General features: G+C 38.6%; 1 long non-coding RNA gene across 2 annotated transcripts in view; it reads right to left on the bottom strand.

The window, feature by feature from the left end:
• LOC130455875 (uncharacterized) overlaps positions 1–24,531 on the bottom strand; it is a 366,804-nt gene that overhangs the window by 186,030 nt on the left and 156,243 nt on the right. The window contains exon 1 of one of the 2 annotated variants that reach the window (XR_008914076.1): positions 17,163–17,425. The exons of the other annotated variant lie outside the window; for it this stretch is intronic. This is a non-coding gene — a long non-coding RNA (uncharacterized LOC130455875). Of the gene's footprint in view, positions 1–17,162; positions 17,426–24,531 lie in introns of those variants that run through there. 2 annotated transcript variants of the gene reach the window in all.

Below are 24,531 nucleotides of genomic sequence, written 5' to 3'. Positions count from 1 at the left end.
CCCACCCTGTTGTCAAGGTTGTTGCCTGTAGTTTGTTTCAGCTTTTGCCCTTGAAGCTTAGTCAGCAAGGCTCTCAGATCAGTCCGTGGGGTAGGGATGTTGGAGCTTGAGCTTCCCTGCCCTCTGAAGGCTTCTTATCTGCCCTATTGATGAAATTGAGCCAGGATGGAGGAGTTGATCTGCAAAGCTGGATTGCCCTGAGGCCAAAACCTCCAGAAAGGAGGGGGGCAAGATGAAACTTCTTGGCTGAGACTAGGTTGCCTGCTTTGAGCTTTTCCTCCAGCTGCCTCTATGCTACCTGTGTTCTATGCCCTCAGCCTGGTACAACTTTGCTGGCAAAGTACTCCCTCCAGACTAGTGCCCTTGCCTGCCCAGAGATTCCAGCCACTGCTGGAGGCTGAGAGCTGTAGGTGGGGAGGGGTTCTGGGACCTTCCTTATTCCTTCTCCTTAAACCTGCCTGTTCCAGAGTTCAGGATTTTTGGGGGGTGTACCTTTTACGTTGGGTCCAGGAGGACAGTCCCTAGCTCTGTCCTGTTGTTAGATTTGGTTTTCAGTCCTCTTGAAGAATTGTGTTTTTGATTGGTGAGGAAGGGTTTATGGAGGTCTGAACTGTTGCTGTCTTTAAGCCTCCATCTTGACTCCTGAGTGGGTCAAGTATCTTTGTTAAGAAAACCCTAAAAGGGGTCATGAAGAATTGAACATGACTACAAATAGTAAGCAACAATTTTTTGCACTGCCTACCTTTCAGAGTTATGAAAAAACATTTTGTAAAAATCCAAATTGCACATAAAAGTGAGTTTGCTATCATGGTAACTCCAGTGGTACCTAAGGTCTAACAGTTCTTGGCAAGTTGGAGAAGTTTTCAGAACAGACCTGGTGCTAGAGTGCATGTTTGTCCCTAGAGAGACAGCCTGTCTTAGGTTGGAGAGTCTCAGGCTAAAAAAGTCTTTTTTTTTTGACAGAACAACTGATGAAACTGCATCTCCTAAGAGAGAGTGGGTTTATAATCTGTCTAGGAATCGAGATCTCTCTTGAGATCATTAATAAGTAGTAATGCTTAGTAGATCTTAAAGGAGTGGTTGAGAAACCTCCTAAACCCTCTGGCAGGGTGTCCATTATATGCTCAGGTCTCAAAGCCATATGAAAAGCTGCTTAGTCCTGGCAGGGTCACTACTTTATAGAGCTTTGATGCCACCTGCAACTTGAAAGGGGCTGACAACATGAACTTGGACAGCACTTACTATATCATCACTGAATAGCCTGAGGATGCCAAGGAACTTCTGGGAACAGCCAATCTGCTATAGGAGCTGTTAGACCTGAAGTCTATTAATAGTTTTCTATACTTTTATGAGATCAATGAACACAGCAGGGTTCAGATTAGCAACTTTGATGTACTCTTCCTGTGTGTCTGAGGTGAAGGAGACACCTACTGCAGTGTCCATCTAAAGTCACACATACCGCTCACTCAGCTTGTCTTCCCCAAGCCTAAAATTCAAGGTTGAATGAATTATAGAATTTAAGATTTCCCTTTAAAAAAAAGAAGTATATGTCTTAAAATATTTATAGTCACTCTCTTCAATGGAAAGATCAGCACTTGTGGGCAACTGCTTAGAATAAGTGCATCAAAAATCATGGCTCTTGAATATCCATTTGGCAAATAATTTCAGTGTTTAAAAAAAAGTACTATCATGGGTGGAGGTCTTCCCTTCACAAACCCAGATCCCACCCCACTCTCACCCTTTATCATATGTACTTCATTAGGTCGTATGGTCAAACAAATTCAATACTTGGTGGCCAACTTGTTGGGGAAGAGCATCTCTGCATTTAATTATATTTCTCCTTAGATGTGAAACAAAGTTTAATTATTCCAGATATGTACTTAGAGCCTTTTTAGCTGACTAAACCTTCCCAGAACGTGTGTTTAACTGGCATAGCCTTCAAGTTTACACCTTTATGAGGCAATGGAATAAGTAATTAGTGAGTGGGAAATGGGAAATAAAATTAGGACAATAATGTTATATGAATATTAAACTCTAAAATTATAGAATTCCAGACTTTGAAGGCACTTAATTGGTATCGAGCATAATTCTTTTCTTGAAATATCAATCCCATCTAAAATATCTCTAACAAGTAGATCAATGTAATAGTCTCAGGGTAAATTATCTCAGAAATCTAATGTTTGATAAACCCAAGATCCCAGATTTGGGAATAAGAACCCACTATTTAACAAAAACTTCTAGGAAAATTGGAAAACAGTGTGGCAAAAACTAGGATTAGATCAATATCTCACACCCTATATCAAAATAAGATCAAAATGGGTATATGATTTAAACATAAAGAGTGATATTATAAATAAATTAGGTAAACATGGAATAGTATACCTGTCATATCTAAGGGGAAGGGAAGAATTTAAGACCAAGCAAGAGATAGAGGACATTACAAGATCTAAAATGAATAATTTTGATTATATTAAATTAGAAAGTTTTTGTACAAACAAAACCAAAGCAACCAAATTAGAAGGGAAGCAACAAACAGAAAAAAAATTTAATACAAAATTCTCTGACAAAGGTCTAATTTTTCAAATGTACAAAGAACTAAGTCAAATTTATAAGAAATCAAATCATTACCCAGTGGACACACCTAGCAGTTTGGCCAATATAACAATAAAGGAAAATGACAAATGCTGGTGGGGATGGGGCAAAACTGGGACACTAATGCATTTTAGTGGAATTATGAATTGATCCAACCATTCTGGAAGGTAGTTTGGAATTATGCCCAAAGGGCTTTAAAAGAATACCGTTTGATCCATTAACAACACTACTAGGTTTATATCCCAAAGAGACAAAAAATAGAAAAGAATCTGTTTGTACAAAAATATGTATAGCTGCACTTTTTGTGATGGCAAAAAAATTGGAAAATATGGTGTTGTCCCTTGATTGGGGAATGGATGAACAAATTGTGGTAAATTATGGTGATGGTATATTATTGTGCTATAAGGAATGATGAACTCTTTCATTTCTATAAGAACTGGAAAGACCTACATGAACTGATGTGGAGTGAAATAAGCAGAACCAGGAGAACACTGTACACAGTAACTGAAACATTGTGGGATGATCAAATGTAATAGATGTTGCTACTAAAAGCAATGCAATGATACAGAACAATTCTGAGGGACTTATGAGAAAAAATGCTATCCACAACTAGAGAAAGAAATGTTGGAATAGAAGTCCAGAGGAAAACATGATTTATCACTTGTTCATATGGGTATATGATTTGGTGTTTTGGTTTTAAAAGATGACTCTCTTGCAAAAACGAATAACATGGAAATAGGTTTTGAGAGATTATATATGTATATATATATATATATATACATACATATATCTATATCAAACCCATTGGAATTGCTTGCCAACTCTGGGAGGGGGGAGGGAAGAGGGGAAGGAGACAATAAGAATCATGTAACCATGGGAAAAATAGAAATTTAAAAAGAATAACAAAAATTGAAATTAAATTAAAAGATATCCCTAACAAGAGGTCATACAGCCTCCATTTGAAAAATTCCAGTGTTAAGGAGCAAATTAATTTCTGAGGTAGCCCATTCTACTTTTGAACAGAAACTGACTGTTAGGAAACTAAAATCAATTTCAATATAGCTTTCATCTGTTGGTTCTAGTTCTGGGTCTGATTATATTATTCTGGGCCAAGCAGAACAAATCTGATCCACTTGAAGCCCACAACTACCACCTTAAATATATTATTTTTATTAATCCTTCCGTCTTCTCTCTCCTTTTCCTCTCTCTGTAACTTCTCACTGACTCACCTCAAACAGATCCATTTCTTGTAAAATATAGGAAAAATCAAGTAAAATAACTACAACCACAACTACAACAAAACATCAGCTATATCCAAAAGTACATACCTTATTCCACGTCTCTTATTTGTGCTACCACTGGTTTTCTGAAGTCATGATTATTCAATGTGTTGGTTCAACATTATTGTGGTCATTGTAAAAATTGTTCCCCTGGTTCTGCTTACTTTTCTGTATATCAGCTCATACAAATCTTCCAAAGGGTCTCTGAATTTTTCATCTTGGTAATTTTTACAGAACATCAGTATCCCATTACATTCATAGTGCTTGATACACCAGAGGTATTTAAGAGATTCATGCTGACTGACTGATGCTCTTATACTTCTATCTGTTCAGCCACTTCCCAGTTGATGGGTATTTGCTTTTTCACCTACCCTTCACAAAGCTATCCAAATATTCTTCCTACTGAACCATTTCATTTTCTGTTCAATAACTTTCCATTAATTGCTATTGTCTATTGGGTAAAATACTAACTCCAACTACACTCTATCTCCAACCTATCTTTTCAGACTTATTTTATATAAACTCATGCAAACTAGACTATTACTTGCTATTCTCTGATCTTGTCTTGCCCCATCCTGTCCTCATGCATTCCAGCAGGCTAAAACACATTCTTTCCACATATCTTTCTGATAGAATCCTTCTTTCTTCTTTCTTCAAGGGAAAGCTGAGACCCTTTCTATTAGATTGTAAGTTCTTGAGGGTAGACACTGTAGCATTTTTAATTTTCATTAGCACCTTGACCTATGCATTGAAAAGAGTAAGTACTTAGTAAATATTTGTTGAATTGAATCCTTCATTTACACATCACTATTTCAAATATTTGTCTCCCACTACCAATACATGTTTTCTTCTTCATACTAATCTTTCCCTGTTTTTTCAACCAATCATTCTCTTACTATTCTAAATCCTTCTTTTTGATGTTCTCCAACTTTGATTTTGACTTTCAATGAGTCAGTCAACTAGCATTTATTAACTACCTACTATGGGCCAAGTACTATCCTAGGTTCTAGAGATAGAAAGAAAGGAAAAAGACAGTCTGCCCTCAAGGATCTCACAGTCTAATGGGGAGACAATATGTAAACAACTACAGAATATATAAACAAATAATAGACAGGATAAATTTGAAATAATCAACAAAGAGAGGATACTAACATCAAGGAGATATATGAATCTTTATAAACTTAGTAAGTCTTTATCAAAGATTTTTGATAAAAAAATCTGATATCCTCAGACATGTAATAGCTTTGTGACCCTGGACAAGTCACTTAACCCTGTGTGCCTCAGTTTTCTCATCCATCAAAAGAGCTGGAGAAGGGAACAACAAAACAATCCAGTATCTTTACCAAGAAAATTTCAAATGAGATCACAAAGACCCTTATTCCTGGGTTCCAGTCTGAGCTTAGACACTACCTGTGTGATCTTGGGCAAATCACTTAACTCTGCTTGCCTCAATTTTCTCATCTGCCAAATGAATTGGAAAAGAGGATGGCAAACTGCTTCAATATATTTTCCAAGAAGACCCAAGTGAGGTCACAAAAAAAAAATCTTACACAAAGGAAAGAACTATACAACCCCCCTCCCCCCAAAGGAGAGTAATAGATAGAACGTAGAGAGAATTCTCTCAGCAGAGCATGGTGTAAGGATAGGTAAGAAAGGAAGCATATACTATCAGAAAAAATCAGTATGTCTGTTTCATTAAATTTGTTGTTGCAAGAAAGAGTTCTATTTGGGATACAAAGGCGTGATTTGTTACAAAAAATGACAATATTTGAAAATGCATTTGAAGAGAGATTATGGTTGATATACATAGTTACAAAGGATCACGTGACAATAAATTAATTTATAACGAGTTGAGTAGCAAATGGAAAGTATAACAGCAGCGAAATGATAGGAACTGGATGCTTTGCAATCATGGTGGCCAAGCCTTGCTTCAGAGAAGAAAAATGTAAGAATGCCCCTAACTCCTTTCTTTGCAGGGGTAGAGGACAACTGGCATAGAAAACGGTCTCATCATGGTAGATCTGAGAGGTGATATTGATTAGGTTTTTTTTCTCTATTAAACATTTTTTTGAAAGGCATGGCTCTCTGGGAGGGGGCAGAGGAAGGATACAATATTGTCTATAAACTTAAATGTCATCTTTGATAGAATGATGTAAAAACATAAAGGATGGGAGAAGGGAAGGGAAGAAGCATTTATTAATAGACTCCTTTAGAAATGTTATCTCATTTGATTGATGAATTATATAAATAGATTTAAAAATACATTTGACAGTAGGAATTCTATGAGATTTTTGGTTAATGGAACAAGGAACTTCCTCAATTCAGGATACTTTCTGTACAGGATTGTTCAGAAGTGGGCCTTGCTTCTAAAAATTCAATATTAATATTCTTTCATGAACTTTGAAGCACCCAGCCTTGAAGGTCACTAAGAGCAGGTAGACTAGAAAAGGATATGAATTTCAGAGACAAACATTTTTGAATGAGAATGTCCAAGCTCATCAGCCCAGTTACATAAATCCTTTTAGCCTTCCTTGTGTGTGAAGGTGCAAGTGAAAGGGTAATCCTTAAAAGGGTATTCTTTTCAGCCTGCTTTGATTATGAAATCCAGTCCCACTGCCAATGACATCACTGTAGAGAAATGGACCGTGTAGACGTTCCACCATCCATGAGTCAGTCACCCTTTTCCAGCAGAAGCTCTGAGAGGAAGTGCATATTTTTTAATAGAAAGCATATCAGGCTGAGATGAATGAGCATGTAGTATTCCCTGGGGCTTTTGGATTAAATGCAGAGTTTAATAATTACTCTAATTACTTCTGTTGTGATTCTACCTTTGAATCAACATCAAACAAACATATAACAATTAGTTACACTTTCATTTAATCAACTACTTCTAGGAAAACTGGCTCTTATTATTTCTTCTTACACACTTATGCCAGGAGAACAAGGCCAGATATAAAATATTGTTTGAATTTGGGGGTAAATATCTATTAGCACGAAATGATATATTTTCCTTTCAGACATAATTTCAGTGAACTGATACCTTTGGAGGGCCATTGTGATTGTTGGCCTTAGAGTTTATCTTCAAAACATGAGGATTCTAAGTAGTTGCAATGCACTTCTGCTCCGAATCAACCTATGTATTTTTTCCCTTTCCATCCCACACATGTGCTACATCCTGGACCAAGGGAGCTCACTTTTAGTACAATTACTGCTGTTTGACATTTTTAATAGTTTTTTTTCTAGCCCACCCAGGCACTACTTGGTACTTCTCATCATCAGGGCTGACAATGCAGGGTATGTGTGGGATTTCAAGTGCACATAAAGGCCTATTTGCCCCTACTGTCTGTCAGGGTGTCTAAAGTTCTCATTATTAGGTTTTATTCTTTTGGGCCCAGAGGCGCCTATCCAAATGAAGAGAATTTTTTTCCCCCTGGGAGGTAGTGGTAGAACATATTATCCATATGCAGACACTAGCCTAATGTATCAAATTAACTAGCTGTCTTCTAGAAGCAGGATCCTGAGAGAGTGGTACCCAGGACAGGTTAAATTTTAATGATGGAAGGCAGGAAAGAATTAAAAAAAAAAGGTGTCACCAGGGAGGTCAGGGAGTGGGAGGAGTGGGATGGAAGACCAGAGAGCACCACTGGGCATTTAAAAGGAGTGAAAGAAAAACTTTCATTATTCTCCAGTTCTTTCTAGGTCTGAATTCTCTTTTCTCCTTCAGATGAGGGACTCCAGACACAGAAATGTAAACATGGCCTGACTGATTTTCCTTAGAGCCCCATTTGAAACTGTAGTTTCTAGTAAGTTTTAGTCTTAAATTACTTTGTTCTCAGGGTGCTGCTCAGCTCTCTGATGAGCCTACAATACTGCTGAAGTCCAGCATCCATTTCCTTTAAATGACTGCCTTCTCTGATGAGATTTCCCACAGAGATGCTAGTGAGTTTCAGAGGTGGGCTGCTTTCCATACTGGGTCTCTCCCAGTCAGGACACAGCCTGAGGTCACCCACCAACCTATTTCACATGGGAAGGAACAACAAATTCCAAAACATTTTCAGGATGAGACAAAAGCCCGGGACAATGCATACACTTGTCACTATGTTTCCATCCAGATTCCAAAGACAGCTATTAAAATTCAGGGTGGTCCTTTCTTCATGAGTGTGGAAGGGGCAGTCAGGGAAATACCTCCAAAGTATAATTCAACTAGCACTTGTGCTGGGCCATTTCTGCCTTTAAATTTCTTGGTAAATGTGCAGTTTGTGAGAAATAAATGTTTCTCTCACGCATACTACAACTTTACACTTCTACTTCCAACATCTGTCCCTGTTGTGGCTTCATCAGCCACAGTTTTCTCTATCAACATATCAGATTAGTCTGAACAAATTCAATAGTGTAAAAAGAAAAAAATAATTCTAAAAAAATCTCTCTCTCTCTCTCTGTCTCTCTGTTTCTTTCCCTCCCTCCCTCCCTCTCTCTCCCTCTCTCTCTCCCCCTCTCTCCCTTTCTCTCATGCTCCCTCCCTCCCTCCCTCCCTCCCTCCCTCTCTCTCTCTCTTTCTCTCTCCCCCCCCCTCTCCCTTTCTCTCATCCTCCCTCTCTCCCTTTCTCTCATCCTCCCTCTCTCCCTCCCTCTCTCTCTCTCTCTCTCTCTCTCTCTCTCTCTCTCTCTCTCTCTCTCTCTCTCTCTCTCTCTCTCACTCTCCTTTCCCTTTTCCTTCTTCCTTTTTCCCTCCTCCCTCTCCCTCTGCCTCTCTGTCTCTGTTGTAGCTTCATCAGTCACAGAGTTTTCTCTATCTACATATCAGATTAGTCTGACCAAACTCAATAGTGTAAACAGAAAAACATAATTCTAAAAAACTCTCTCCGTCTCTCTCTGTCTCTCTCTTTCTCTCTGTCTCCCCCTCTCCTCCCTCTTCCTTTTCCCTCCTCTGTCTCTGTTTCTCCCACTCTCTCCGTTTTTCTATCTCTTTCTCCCCCTCTCCTTCTCCATCTTCCTTTCCCTTTATCTCTGTCTCTGTCCATCTGTCTGTCTGTCTCTTTCTCTCCCCCCCATTCCTCTGTCCCTCTGTTTCTCTGTCTCTGTCTCTGTGTTTATGTGTGTGTGTGTCTGTCTGTCTCTCCAGCATAGTCTGACAGAGGTCTCTACTTTTCAAACAGGTATTTTGACAAACTAGAGATGCTGCTAGGCTAAAAAAGTAATCAGTAACAATGAAAACAAAAGTTTTCCTTGCTGTCCTAGGCATCTATAATGTTATGTGTCAATGAGTTATCAATTAGACCATTGTTGATGCTGGGCACTTCTTTATACTTTCAGCAGCTTTGGTCCTGGTGAGCAGAGGAAAAGAGGGAGGGAGTAAGTCCTTACCAAGCAGCACTTCAGGATATTTATACATCCATTAAAAAAAAACCCCTCACCTTCCATCTTAGATCTTAGATATTAGATATAGATATAAGATATTAGGTATCTTAGATATACTGGGTATTGGTTCTTGGGCAGAAGAGCGGTAAGGGCCATGGAGGTGTAGTGACTTGCCCAGGGTAAACACAACTAGGACGTTTCTGAGGTCGGATTTGAACCCAGGACCTCCTGTCTCTAGGTCTGGTTCTCAATCCATTGAGCCACCCAGCTGCCCTCAATACACCAACTTTTCTACCCAGAAATATATGAAGTGCTAAAAGCAAGAACCATAACTGAGATGAGGAGGTGGGAACTTTTGTCCTGAGCAGTACATTTAAAAGATACTGACAGAACTTGTGGCTGCACTAAAAATGGTTGTGCAGTGGATAGAGTTCTGGGCTTGGAGTCATGAAGAATCCACTTCCTGAGTTCAAAACTAGCTTCAGAGAGTTACCAGCTGTGTGACCCTGAGCAATCACTTAATCCTGTTTGCCTCAGTTTCTTCATCTGTAAAATGAGCTGCAGAAGGAAAGGGCAAACCATTCTAGCATGTTTGCCAAGAAAACCCCCAAAGGGTCACAAAGAGTTGGACGTGACTGAAAAACAACTAAACCACAAAGAAGGCATTTATAGACCTTTGGCAACAAAGAAACAGTACTTCCTAGCAAGAGTTAACAAGAATAATTAGTTAAAGGGGCAGTTAGGTGACCCAATAGATCGAGAGCCAGGCCTAGAGATGGGAGGTCCTGGGTTCAAATTTGGCCTCAGATACTTCCTCTCTGTGTGACCCTGGGCAAGTCACTTAACCCTTATTACCTAGTCCTTATTGCTCTTCTGCCTTGGAACCAATACACAGTATTGATTCTAAGACAGAAAATAAGGGTTTAAAAAAAAGAATAATTAGTTAAAATTGAAAATGATTAGATATATTGGGGTCTGGGGTGAACTCTTCCCCTTCCCAAATCTGATTTCCCTTGCCCATCCTCATCACAAACGAACATGTGCTACGTTCTCCTTGGAACACATGGGAAAATGGACAGCTTTAACTGTCTTCTAAGCATTTACTTGACACTTCTTCTTGGATTTGGGAAGGGGTGGATGTTGGGGATAAGAGGGTGATGAAGACAATCTGGGTTGGTCCTTCAGCTGTTCTCAGGATCAGTGTGTTAGACACTATTTTCTTCTCTCAGTTATACTCTGCTAAACACCTACGAACATGTTGCTGCTTATGCTGCCTCTCTAACAGCCTCAGTTCTAACCTATATGTGGAATCAAGGATCCAGGTAAAGAGACAGAGTGATGGTGAAGGAGCCATACACAGACACAAAGTGGTACCATTTTGTGAGTCAAGTGAATGTGAGTTGAGATTTTACTTCCTTGGTAGGTACCACCCTGACCTTGATTATACAAGTAGAGAAAAGAATTTCCAGAATCAAATCTAACAGGGAAAAAAAAAATATATATATATATGTACATATATATAAGTCACTTCTGGCTCTCTCTTCACTGCATTTAGGGGCATCCTTTTGCACCTAGGTCATTCTTACTCTCTCCCATTTGGTTACTACTTCATATATACTCTATGCTAGTAATGATCACAATATTTCTCAATGCAATGGGCAGCAAAATTCAGTCACCTTAAAAAAAAAGGGCCATTGAAAGGCTTCTGAGGTTTCCTGGTTTTATTCATTGTCTAATGAGACTGTCTAATGAGAAGTCCCTTCACTGAGAATATGAACACTTGGTCAGAATCAGCTGATTTTAATCCATTATGAAAACAATGCCACTAAGAATGTAAAACCAAAGCCATGATCTTTGCAACAGGCCCCTCCACAAAAGTAACAAATGCCTTTGCTAGGGTCTCTGTAAACCTGCTTTGGGAGAAAAGGGCTAAATTAAACCTGAAGAATGCCTGGAATGAGGTGAATAGTTACCTTGGGCTACACTTGAAAGACAGTCCAAGAATCAATGATCCTCCTGGGGGCAAATTCAGGGACAAGATCTTGGGCCTCTGACTAGAATTTATTCTATAATCTACATCCTGTCATCATCGCCAGCTTGGTGATCAAATCTATTTTCCCCCTAGTTTTTGGTTATAGTAAGTTAGTATATTAACTAGGGTATTTGGGTTTTTTTTTAATTTGTTTTCCCCACCTTATTCCTTCATTTTTAGGATGACCTAGACCTAAAGGACGCAGCTAGGAAGTAAATTCTCTTTGATTTGGGTTGGTCAACATATAATTACAATATACAGGTATACCTTGCTTTATGCAATACTTTTGCTCCTGAAGACTGAATTTCTATAATTTAGAGAGAAAGCAAGATGTAATAGAAAACAGCACTAAGTGGGAAGGAAGGAGATCAGGTCTTACCACCAGTCCTATTTTGGGACCCTACATAATCACTCTACCCTGCTATGTCTCTCTTTCTCACCTGTAAAATGAAGTTATCCATGGTTTTCAGCAATATCCTATGGATGATCAACTGGGAAATACTTTTCTATTCTGATCAAGAATGTGATCCAAGATAATTCCAAAGGACCCATCATGAAAGATGGCATCCACCTCCAGAGAGAGAGCTGATGAACTCAGAGTGTAAATTGAAATGTATGTTGTTTTTTTTTCCTTTTGTGGTGTGTGTGTTTTCTTTTGCAACATGGCAAATATGGAAATAAATTTTCCATGCTTTCATGTGTATAATTGCTTGTGTTCTCAAGGGGTGGGAGAAGTACAGAAAGGAGAGAGAGAATTTGGAAGCAAACTTTTTAAAAATGATGTTAAAAATTTTACATGCAATTTGTAAATATTTAATGAAATAAATAAAATATATTAAAAATAAAGCAAAAAATTATATAATATGTTTTTTAAAAGTTCCTTTTGGTTCTGGTGACATGATTTTATTATAAGTTCAATATGAATAGAATTCAATATTAGTAATTATTTTGTAAAAAAAAGATTCTTTCATAATAAAAACAACCACTTCATAAATAGATTAGATTCATTTTTGTCAGGTAGAAGTAGAAAGAGGACTGACTTTGGAGTCAGAGGGTCTGATTTCAAATCTAGTCTCTGTCACTTCAAATCCAATCTCTACCACTAGTAACCTATGTAACCGGAGCCAAGTTACCAAAAGGGACAGTGGGAGGTGACCCAGATGACCTCTGAGATTCATTCTAGCTCTAAAGCTAAAAATCCCATGAGATTTTTTTTCTTGTTTCTCTATTGTATATGGACTGATTGGGATGGGGAAATATCTCATAGACAGAGTCAGGGAGCAACATTGGCAAATTGAGAAGTTCAGATTTTTTAGCTGCTGCATTTTCCTAAATTAAGGTTCAGCAATCATTCCAGAACCCAGGAAAATGTTCTTATTAATAGTAACTCGTATTTATTCAGGTTTTTATGTTCATAATATATATTATTTCAAATGATTTTCACAAGCCTTTAACATCTGAAATCTTCATGTTATTGTTCCCATTTTACAGATGAGCAAACCAAAACTGAGACATTATGTTAATTTTTGACATTCATATGGAAGCAGAGCTGAGACTCCAGGTCATCTAATTCAAAATATGCTTTCCCCCCTACTATATTATGCTTTGGCATATTTAATATGCCCATTAGATAGCTTCCAAAGCAGTTAATTTAAATTATGGACTCTTGTAGTATTTTTCTTACTTTAACTCTGTGAAGTGATCTTCATCACTTCTGATCTAGCACTGAGATATTTTGCTTACTTAGTTCCATCCCTGATAAGATTATATTATGATGGTATACCTCATAAAGCATATATGCCTTAAAGGATTCTGAGAAGCTAAGATTTTTGACTAAGGGATATTACGGAAGTAGGTGATGTTTGGGACTTTCTTGTTAAAACAATAAAAATATCAACAGTATTAAGTATTAAAGAATCTAATTTTAAAAGAAATCATCTATAAACTAGTCTCTGGATTTGTTTCTAGGCAATAAATAAGGTGGAAAAAAGGGTTTCTTTTGTCCACTGATTTTCAAAGCATCTTTTTTTTTTTTAAATTTAAGATTCCACTTCAAGATTTATTCGTTTAAGTCTGAATTAGCCACAGCCAGAAAGAAAGGAATGATGCATGTGATCAGAGGAGAAGATACCAAGGTGGCCAGTAATCCTAAAATGTGTACAGTGCGACAACGGTTAAATCTCCAAGGCTCTGAGAAATTGCTTGGATGCTCTGAGCAAAAAGTGTTGGTTCCAGAGTATAATCCTACTGATACACTATGTTCTTTGCAAAAGGTTGTGAGGCCTTGGCCTAATAAGCATAATCTCATTACACTGCAAATAAAAGTTTCCTATTTATCTCCAGATTTCAAATGAATCTAATAAGGCTTATGATACAGTCACCCAATACCCTAATCATATTTCTGCCTATCTAAAAGCAATCAGTAATTGTGTTATAGCAGAACGTGCTGACAATACCTCTGACACAGAAAGGAGAATGAGAGCCCAGCTGTACTAATTAAATTAAATGCTAGGCTGATGGAATACATTTGCTGAAGCTTGGAGAGTATGGGTGCAGAATTAATAAGCATTACAGCTTAGAGCAGGAGATGATATCATAATGGATGCAAGGTTTTGATGTGGAGAGCTTCATTCAGATTCAATGTACCATAATGTACGGATGTGACAGCTGCAAAGAGAGGTGTGGAACCTTGAACAAAGTGCACGGGAACTTTCCCGTTTTTTTGTGTTTGCTTCTTGCTGGGGAGCACTATATTTTACATTACTCGTGCAGCTGAAAAATGACTCCACCAGTGGGGCTGCCTGCCGGAGCTTCCCTGGCCATAGAGATTTGCCATTTCTCAGAACCAAGCGTTTTCCTATCCTCCCCCTATTTCTCGACTTCTTTCCCCTTCCTCTCTGAAACTGGCTCCATTCCACCGCGTTTTTAGACCCCCCCCTTTTTTTTTTAGGTCTTTAAAAAATCAAAGCAGGCGATGGAAATGACATTTAAGGGGGGGGGGCAAACTCCTTTCCTTGTGGGGAAAACAAAATTTAAAAAAGGAACCAAGAAGTAGCACGAGCAAATACTCCATTGGCCTGTGGGTGAAAAAGACCGCTTCTGTTGCTACAGCTGGGCCATTCCACGCGGAGTAAGGAGGATTGGAGGATGACTAAGGACCGCTTGAATCGATCCAGGTCTGTGCCTCTCCCCCCACGCCACCCAGCTCAGCGGTTATTGGGTTATTGCACACAGCCCCAAGCCCCACCGCTGCGCCTGCCTCTCATCTGACCAGCTCTGCTCATGCCAGCACAGCACAATTTCTTGCTCATAAATTAGCTGTGCTATCTCCCAGGCTGCAGTGGCGGGGCCATCGTGCCAGCCCCGCCAGCGAGGCCAGCCAGAATTCATTATCATGAGAATTTTGACAGGATATTAAATTTACTAATCCTGAACTTTCCGGACTGACCCCTAACTCGAGAACAGACAATGCTGATGTTTGCTGGCAAAACACTCTCTCTCGGGTTTCTCTTTCTGGGCCAGCTCCACAGCCACCAGCACACACGCGCCCACAATCCCGTGCCCACAGGGAGGGCACATGGATCCCCGCGGGCACCAGCCCCGCCTGGGATGCTTTCAAATGCTTCTCTCCCCTCCCTCCCAGACGACTCCCTCTTCTCCTCTGGCCAGGTTAATTCTTTTAAAAAACAGACACCATAAACAAGCCGTATAGGTCTGTATTTGTGTTTACAAGTCGCATCCCTTTCTGCGCCATGTCTGTATTTACTTCTTCATTCAAAACCCACCAACATAGACATAAACTTTCTCACAGACACCCAAATGAGCGCACAGGCCACGTGTATAATCTCTCTCATCCACAGCATTTAGACTGATGCTAGTTTGTTTGGGGGCTGGGCATCCATGTGTTTGTCACCCTATAATTCACCACAGGGCCACTCCATTCTACACTCTCACTAGCATCTGTTAAATAAAAAAGAAAAAAAAAATACCATAACAGGCTTATTTTGTTTTGAACTGTCTGTCTCATCATCTGCACATTCTCGCTCTCCCCTCACAAATCAGGCACTGTACATATGTTTTGATAACAAGTGTTACTCTTTGTTTATTCTTCTATGAATAAACCACCGAGCTGCATTGGGATCCTTGAATATTTTTAGAAAGTTTAGTGTATTACAGCAGAATTTAGCATATTGCCCATTCATAAGCTTTCTGCTTTACAAGAGAAAAAAAAAAAGAAGGAAGAAGAAGGGAGGGGAGGGGGGGGGCAGCTCTCCACTTACATTTCTGCCAGTTTAGCCTTTAAATAATTCAGCATTAAAATCTGGTCAGTTCTACTACCTAACCGAAAAACTCCTGCAAACACGGTGCCAATTAAGTTGCTGAAAACAGCAGATTTCCACTGATACTATACAGATAAAGCTGACCATTAAATTGCAATTTAACATCCCCAGGCAGCAGTAGCTGCTGACAACCTCTAAAGCTTGTAATCTCATTTAACCCCCTCCTGTCATGAGCAGGCCCACCCCTTTAGCATAATGCAGACCAAATTAGACCTGACATGGCAACAAGAGAAATAAAAACCTCTTTAGCTTAAAAGTCATGCCACAGTGGGCAACCCTGACCTTCAGTTTCCCCTCACGCAGCCCACTCCTTTCTCCAGGGACCCCATAGACATTTACGTTTAGAGAGAACGCTAGAGACAGACAGAGAAAGAAGGGGAAGAAAACCTCAGCCACAAGGCAGTTGGATTTCCCTTGGGGCAAATTACAGAGAATTTTCCTAGACAATGGAAGAAAATTTCACCTGGGCTTTTTCAAGTCTTTCTTTAGTAATAAAAGATGAACCCTGATCGTTCTGTTCAAACTACTTTGGCTCAATATTTTCCTTTGCCTACCGCGCTCTCTGACTTAGAAGCCAGGGGACATCTCTGTTGGAACACAGAGTTCCCCACTCTATGCCTTAGACTCCTTGCATTTTAAATGAGGTCATCTTAGCTGGTGGCTGGAGTCTTCAAAGCCATCTCCTGTAACTGGCATTTACTGGAGTTCTGTTTTATAAGGAAGTCTGTCTGCTGCTAAGATCCCTGACAGCAAACAAGTCTTGATGCAGTCTTCTATACAAATTCCACTTGTTTGGTTAAAGGGAAAGTGGGATGATGGGGGTAGAAGCGATGAGAATAGAGCTCGAGGGAGAAAATATCCAGGTTTTGGCCACATTACTCACACGAGGATAGCTTGTTTGTAAAAGAGCATGAAATATTTATTTCTTGACCACCAATTTCTAAAAACAGATTCACGAAATCATTTGCACCAAATACTACTTGGAACCAAAGGAAATCGATGCCTGGCTGTTTTCTTTAGCAAGCCCCTCTCAGGACTCTCAGGGTCTCCAACACAGTGAGCTATTTGCTTTTTCATCCCGGCTTCCGGAAACAAAAGATACTTTCAAAGCAGAAGTTAGAAGGACGATTTGGAAGTTCAGGGTCATGTTTTCCATCTGACTTTTGGGTTTGAAAAACTTCCACCTGTTTTCTCCTATCCTTTCTGCATTTGCTCCCAACCTCCTGCTTTCATGCCTGACACATTTTGATTGACCCAATAAAAACTTCACAGTTTAAAGCAAAGTGAAAACAAACAGAGCAAAAAGATTCACCTCTTACCCATTTAATCACTGGCAAAGTGACAAACAAATATGTGAATAAATTAGATCTTAAGCATCCCCTTAGCTGCCCCCCAAATCCCTCCAAGTCAAGCCAAACCCAACTCAAATCCAAGATGCCTTCAAGTGTAGATACTTCTTGATCTAACCAGAAAAGTCTGCTTAACTTTCCCTGGGTCTACTAAGCCTGTCTCTGGCTAATCAGCTCCTACTTTTTGCACCGAGATCATTCAGTAACTTACCAATTTATGCTCCCAGAGGCCCCCGCAGCTGGAAGAAGCTGCAGTTCTAAAAGCAGCAGAGTCATTACCTGGACACATGGCTTATCATTACTCCACTTCTTCAGATGCCAGCTCTCCTGTGCTGCTGATCAACTCAAAGTCTGAAGCCCCCCCCCCCTTTTTTTTGATGCTTGACTAAAGTTAGCTAAAATTGCTAGAAGGAAACCGCATAAATGTTTATTTCGACTTCTCAGTACGGCAGTGTAGTGAAGCCCTGCCTGCCCAAGCCTCTTTAGCAATGGAGTGGTTTATTTAATTTGTCAGTATAATAGAAGCAGCTGAATGAGAGACAGAGAATGCAGTGTGGTATAAAAGAAACAAAAGCTAAAAGTACCACTATTTTGATTCTCTTTTTAAAATTACTTCCAAAGTGTGGTATCTATTGTGAAGAATAATGCTGAACAAAGCATAGTGTCTTGGCAATATTCACAGAGCTTATTCACACACAGCCAGTTCTGTCTGTACATTCAGAGGTAGAATACACTTATAAATGATGTATTGGAAGGACTATAGTTTCTATTGTATTCCCAGTGTAAACAAAAAGACAGACAGAAGCTGAATGGCATATGGGCAGCGAGGCCACACTTTATTCAACCATTCCAGTAGTATTGTGAAGATAAAATGTAATGCTTTAAAAGAAAGGAAAGAAAAAAAAATACACCCTCAAATCGGAGGAAGGAAAAAAAATCTGGAGTTAATTTGATAAAAGAAAGATACATTGAGTTGCATTCCTTTTTCCTCATCACACCTCTTTCTCTCTTTAACATAAATCAACCGGGATTTAGATGTCTGGGTTTGGCAAGGAGAAACTTTGAGACAGCAAAAGCAATTCCAAGTCAGAGAGAAGTGAGAGTCTGGGCCTAGCAGAGCTGCCACAGGGGGGTGGGAGATGGGGAATAGGGGCTGTGGTCTTTTTCTAGGTAGAAACAGGACAGGGAGGGCAATAAGCCCCAGTAGGGTCAGGGGAAGGAGGGGCATGACCCACTTCTTTCATTTAAAATAAAATAATCTCTAGCCCTTTCCCTTAGCCCCATCTCCCATGGTGATTTCAGTGCCTTTGGAAATAGGGAGAGACATCTTGCTGCTGGACCCTGTATTTCCTAGAGATGATGACCAAGGCTGACTTCCCAGAAGCTGAGGTCAGCAGCTTTTGATTGGTGTTCTAGACTTCTGGTATGGGCTTAGACCCTGGGTTCCTCCTTTTTTTCTCTCTGCCAGGTTGGCAGTTTTCCTTGGAATAGCAGAAAAAGATGAAGAAACAAATATGGATAAAGGAAGGGGGGAAGATGCATTTCTTCTCAGTGGGTCATTTGATGCCATCACTAAAGGCATGCCAATGGCCTTTCAAAGGACAGAGGCAGTGGGAGATTCTGTTTTGTCTTAGACTGAGCTCTGCAATAGAGAGGTTAGAAGATCTGAAATGCCCACTCTGACTCCTTTTGACTCCTACTCCTAGTTTCCCATATTGCCAGTTCCCCATCTCTTGACTTCGCAACCAGTCAAGAATTATATCTTCTTTTATAGGGCTTGAATTCGGAGTATGTGGCATCACCCTTGCATAGCTCCTTCGCCCTTTGTGCTGCCTGGGAGTACAGAGTTGGAAAAGCAAAGTTAATTCTGAGTGAGGACAGAGCAACAGACTATGTCAAAGCACTTTTGTCCCAGAGTGGTAACTAGAGAGCAATGCTGCTACTCTGAAGATCATTCCCATCCCTCTTTTTCCTTATGGAGGGAAAGCAGAAAGAAGGGTCTACAGGCTAGAAACTTGTTCTCTCTCATTTCTCTCTTCTTCCGATGGCTGCTGGGTAGTCTGTCAACCCCAAGAACTAGTTCATCCTATATTTAAGTATAGATTTTTCATTTGGTTAGAAACTCCTGTATGACCATCATCCCAGAGAGTTTTCTTGTCGCAGAAAATTCTGAAAAGTTAGAAGGTATCACCTAAATAAGAGAGTGATTCTAGTGCCATTCAGCTTTTTGTGGTTTCAGGATCACACACTCACCTACCCTCTTACAAACCCACAAGTTGCCTCCTCCCACATCCTTTGAAAGATATTCTCAAACCTGCCTTTGGGAAGTGCTGTGATTGTTGTCATAATAGATTAACATCTCCAAAAGAGTTTCACATTTCTTAAATTTGAGCAATATTGATACACAGACCAGTAAGGGATGGGGAGTGAGGAGGGGAAGGAGTTCCCAAAAGCAGAGAGAAGGACACAGAAGTACTCTGAAATGGGGAAATGCTTGAAATGTGAAACCTTGAAAATGCTCAGAATTTTCCAACATTTGAATTCATCTCTTCATTATATGTGAAATCTCGTTATATATTGCAATGGATTTGCCCTTTCTTTTGCTAAATACTAACTCCAGGGGTTCGACCCATATCTGTTTCTGGGAACCCTTTTCTTCCCTTTTTTATGCTAGATAATTCTTAAAAAAAAGACATTTATGGGTAAACTATCCTGCAGGTAAGAGACTATAAATAACTAATACGGTACAGTGGGAAGAATGTGAAATTTGGAATCAGAGGATCTGAGTTTGAATTCCAAGTCTTGTCAACCTGTGTGGCATGGGGCATTTTCCCTGTATTTTTTCCTGGGTCCTTCCCAGCCCCAGATCCATGTTTCTCTTTTATTTTCTAGCTTCAGTTAAAAATACATCTGGGATATTGATTTTCTTACAGTAAAACATTTTTCAGCACTGATGCCAACATAGTTTTGTTTTATTTTTTTTTTTGCCAGTTTAGTGACTTAACAATGAATCTAAATATCTGTTTTATTATAGAGGCATAAAAAAGCCATTATCTTTGGCTAAACTCATCAAGAATTCACATTTGGATGTTATATCTGAAACAGTTAGATTAAATATGTCCACATACATAGAAGTGAAGTGGAGGACTAAGCCGATTATTCCGATAATTTGGAACAAAACTAATTTTTCATTGAATTACCAAGTAATTAAGTGGTTTATTTTCATTTTTTGATTGAATTTTCTAGATAATTACCTCAATTCTTCACAGTCTGATTCTATAAGCAAAGTGAAACGGAAAGTAAGGTAATTAGTTACCAGATAATTCAAGCAAAAAAAAAAATCCCACTTTTATCACTTTTTTCTGGATATTTCAGGAAGAAAGATTTGGTGGGAGTAAAAAAGGGACATGTCTCAGTGTTCAATATGATTATCACAATCTTCCTTTTGGAGTAACATATGTGGACACCTGATGTAATGCTCATCAGGAAAAAATTTGGAAGTCCAGGATTTATGAAAGTAAGGATAGATTGGAAAATAAGTGAAAAACCACCAATTGTTACTAGACAGCAATGATAGAAAAGGGGTCATACAAAAGAATCCTGGAAGTTCATGTGCTTATTGGTAAGTGTTTGGAAACACAAGAAGGAGGTAGTAGGTTTCCCACTCCCTCCCCACACTTAAAATAGTCTGAAATGAAAAATAATATATGTGTCAATCATTTTTCACATGGCTTCCAGATTAATTTTCCATAAGTATATGCAGGAGTGTACTGATAAATTTTAACAACTGGTTCCTCAAGAAAAAATGTATTCAGGATACATATTTAAGTTTTATCTACATTATTAATATTTTCTTCATCAATTTCAGTCTAGGCAAATAAAAAAAGAAACTACAAATCAAACTCTGATTTGTAGCATTTGCCAATTCCAATGTGTAAATGACCAAAATAAAATATATAACAATTGGCTCTTGGGAGGTTTCAGCATACGCCTGGCATATGTCTAGTTAAAAGTCTTCAATGACTCTCTATTGCCTACTGACTCAAGCTGGAATTATTTTTCTTGGCATTGAAGGACCTTCTCCATCTCAAATCAACCTGCCTTTCCATCGTTATCTTATTTGTCCTCAATTCACTAAACTGAGCAAGTGAGTCTCCTCCATAGTCATCTATTACTTTTTTCTCTGCCTTTGCTATCACTGTTTTTTGTACCTCCAATGGCCTTCACTCACCTCTGCCTGGTGAATTACCAGTCATCCTTTAAAGTCCAGCTCAAAAGCTGCCTCCTTTAGGAAGTTTCTCCTAAATCCCCAGGAGGCAATGACCTCTCTCTCCTCCCAGATGATATGGCACAAGAATTGCATACTATTCTGATTCACTGATCAAGTATTATTTTTGTATGTGTGCCTTCTTTTCCCCAACTAGGCTCTAATATTGATGAAAGTGGGGATTATTTTCTCTAAAGTGCTTAATGAATGCTTATTTAGGTGAATCAAGGAGGATATAGAGAAGCTTTAAAAAAAATCAACACAGAGGAGCAAGAAATAGAAATAAGTATGTCTGGCATATTGTATACTATACAATGCTGGTTTTTCCCATTTCTAAATCTTATGATTATGTCTTCTTTTCTCAATCCATACTCCATCCCAATTAGGGAGTTTCATAGATCTCCTCCCTTAGATAGGCTTCTTGGTTCATGTTTATTTGTTCATATTCTTTTTTTTTTAACCTGTAGGATATCCTTTGATGAAAGTATGAGAAGGAAGCAGGAAAAATATTCCATAGCACGTATATATTTGTTGTTGTTCAGTTGTGTCTCACTTTTTGTGACCACATTTGGGATATTCTTGATAATGAAATTAGAATGGTTTTGCCATTTCCTTCTTCAGTTTATTTGACAGTTGAGGAAACTGAGGCAAACAAGATTAAGTGACTTGCCCAGGGTCACACAGCCAGTAAATATTTGAGACTGGATTTGACATAAGGTAGATAAGTCTTCCTATCTCCAGGTCTGACACTCTATCTATTGTACCACTGGTGTATAGTTGACTGAAAATTGTAGAAAATACAAGATCCCATTATGCTTAACATTTTTTGACTTCAAGTAAACATTTGATTAAGTAGAGTATAATGACATTTTAAGGCTTCAACAAGGTGTTTCTCACCTGAATACAATTAGGCTACAACATATTACTGAATTTGAATGCTGTTTTGAAAGTGGCATAGAAGATATCAAAAAAGTCACTAGAAAAAGAGGTAGGCTAGTTATGTAATGAAAACAAGGGAAAACAGATGGATAATCTGTGTGCTTCACAAATTTTTTTCCTGATCTGAGGACTATTTTTAATTATATACTTTTATGTGTTATATTTATTTTTGATTATACTATTTTATTTTTAATGAATAAAATTTTATTTTCTGTCCTATTCCACCCATTAAAAATAGGGAAAATCAAAGCCTTATAACAAATATTCTATTCAAGCAAACAAATTCCAATTTTCCAAATTTCAAAAAAAAAATTTGTCTAATTCTGCACACTAAGTTCATCACCTCCTTGTCAAGAGATGGGTAGCATAACTTTATTATTGATCTGGAGTCATGTTAGGTCTTAAATTTTTCAAAGTTGTCCATCTTTACATTGTTATTATTATGCAAATTATTCTCCTGGTTCTTCTCACTTCATTCTTCATCAGTCATATAAGTCTATTAAGGTTTCTTTAAAAATTTCCCTCTCAGGATTTCTTATAATACAATGGAATTTATTTTCTGTGGTTTGTTTAGCCAGTTCCCAGTTGATGGGTTCCAGTTCACACTACTATGAAAAATTTTCCTATTTTTTTTGTACATTCAGATCCTCTTTCCCTTTGATCTCGTTTCTCAGGGCCAAAGATAAATAGCTTAGTAACTTTTTGGTCATAATTTCAAATTGCTTTCTGTAATGACTGGACCAAATTAAAATATATTGTAATGTGTCTGCCTTCTCAAAGCCTCTCCATCATTTATTATTTTCTATTTTTGATCAACTTTGTTAATTTGGCCTATGTGAAGTAGAAGTAGAGTTGGCTCAATTAGCTTTTCCCCTAAAGCTTAGTAATCATTGAGCAGCGAAGTGATCTAGTCGATAGAATTTTGGTTCTGGAGTCAGAAAGACCCAAGTTCAAATTTGACCTCACACTCTTACTATCTATGTGATCCTGGGCAAGTTACTTAACCTGTTTGCCTTGATTTCCCATCTGTAAAATGGGGACAATAATAACACCTACCTTACTGAGTAGTTGTGAGGCTCAAATGAGATAATAAGTATGAATTATTTGACAGAGTGCCTGGTGCATCAGTACATGCTATATAAATATTAACTATTATTGTTAGCTATTATTATTTTTACATGGCTACTGAGAGTTTAGATTTCTTCCTTAAAAATTGTTTATATACCATGACTATGTATTATTTGGGTAATGGCTCTTACTTTGATGAATGTGAATCCTTCCTTCTATATCTTGGAAATGAGACATTTATCAGAGAATATTGCTGCAGAGATTCCTTCCCCCCCCCCCCCCCCAGTTTTCTGCTTCCCTTCTAATGTTGGCTGCATTGCAAATATGTTTAAATTGTATGTAATAAAGATAGTCCATTTAATCTTATACAATCTTCTCTGTCCCTTATTTGTGCCTCCATGATGTTAAGGGACACAGAAAAGGTCTTTTAGAATGTTGGATGTTCTCAATATGTGGAAGACTTATCAGAAGGCTAGAGAGAAAAGGCATTGCTAAGGGTGGTACTGACAGTGATAAAATCAGAGATCCACCATGAATTGAAGTGCAATCAATCTTTATTTTGATTTCCATAGTAAGTGATTACTTGCAAACACAACAATTCATGCATTAGGAAATATAGTAAGAATTGGCAATCCATCCAACTCACTGTAACTTCTATTCCACATTGAGAGGGGAAGGGAATAAGCATCTGTATAGCTCTCACTATGCAAACTGCTTTACAAATTTTATTTCATTGGAACCATAGAACCCTACAAGGAAGGTGTTGGTATTATTCTCCATTATACAGTTGAGAAAACTGAGGCAGAGAGAAAATAATTTGTTCTGGGACACACATCTAATAAGTGTCTGAGACCAGATCTGAACTTAGAGCTTCTGAACTCTAGGCACAGTGCTCTATTCACATCTCCTGCAACTCCATAACAGCACTGCTTGTGACTTTTCCCTGGCTTTGGAGAGAAATGGACAATTATGTTACAATTTCCCTCAGACATAATCGCATGATATTTTCAATTCTTATTGTGAAAACATAAACAACTGTGATCAGTATGATCACCCATTCCAATCCCAGAAAACTCACAATGAAACATGTTATTCACTTTCATAAAGAGAGCTAATGGTCTCAGAGTACAGACTGAAGTATGTTCTTTTCTTTCTACTGGATTTAGAATCCGAGGATTAGAGTTGGAATTCTTTCTCTGATATATGCCCTAAGGCAAGTGATTTAACCTCTCCGGACTTTAGTTCCTCATCTATAAAATGAGGGGGTTGGATTAGATGACTGCTAAATTATCTTCTGTCTCTAAAC

Source organism: Monodelphis domestica, chromosome 8 (genome assembly GCF_027887165.1).
Source record: "Monodelphis domestica isolate mMonDom1 chromosome 8, mMonDom1.pri, whole genome shotgun sequence".
In the NCBI taxonomy this organism is placed as follows: Eukaryota; Metazoa; Chordata; class Mammalia; order Didelphimorphia; family Didelphidae; genus Monodelphis; species Monodelphis domestica.
The sequence above is the reverse complement of the archived record's forward strand: the minus strand, read 5'-3'. Positions and strand labels throughout refer to the sequence as shown.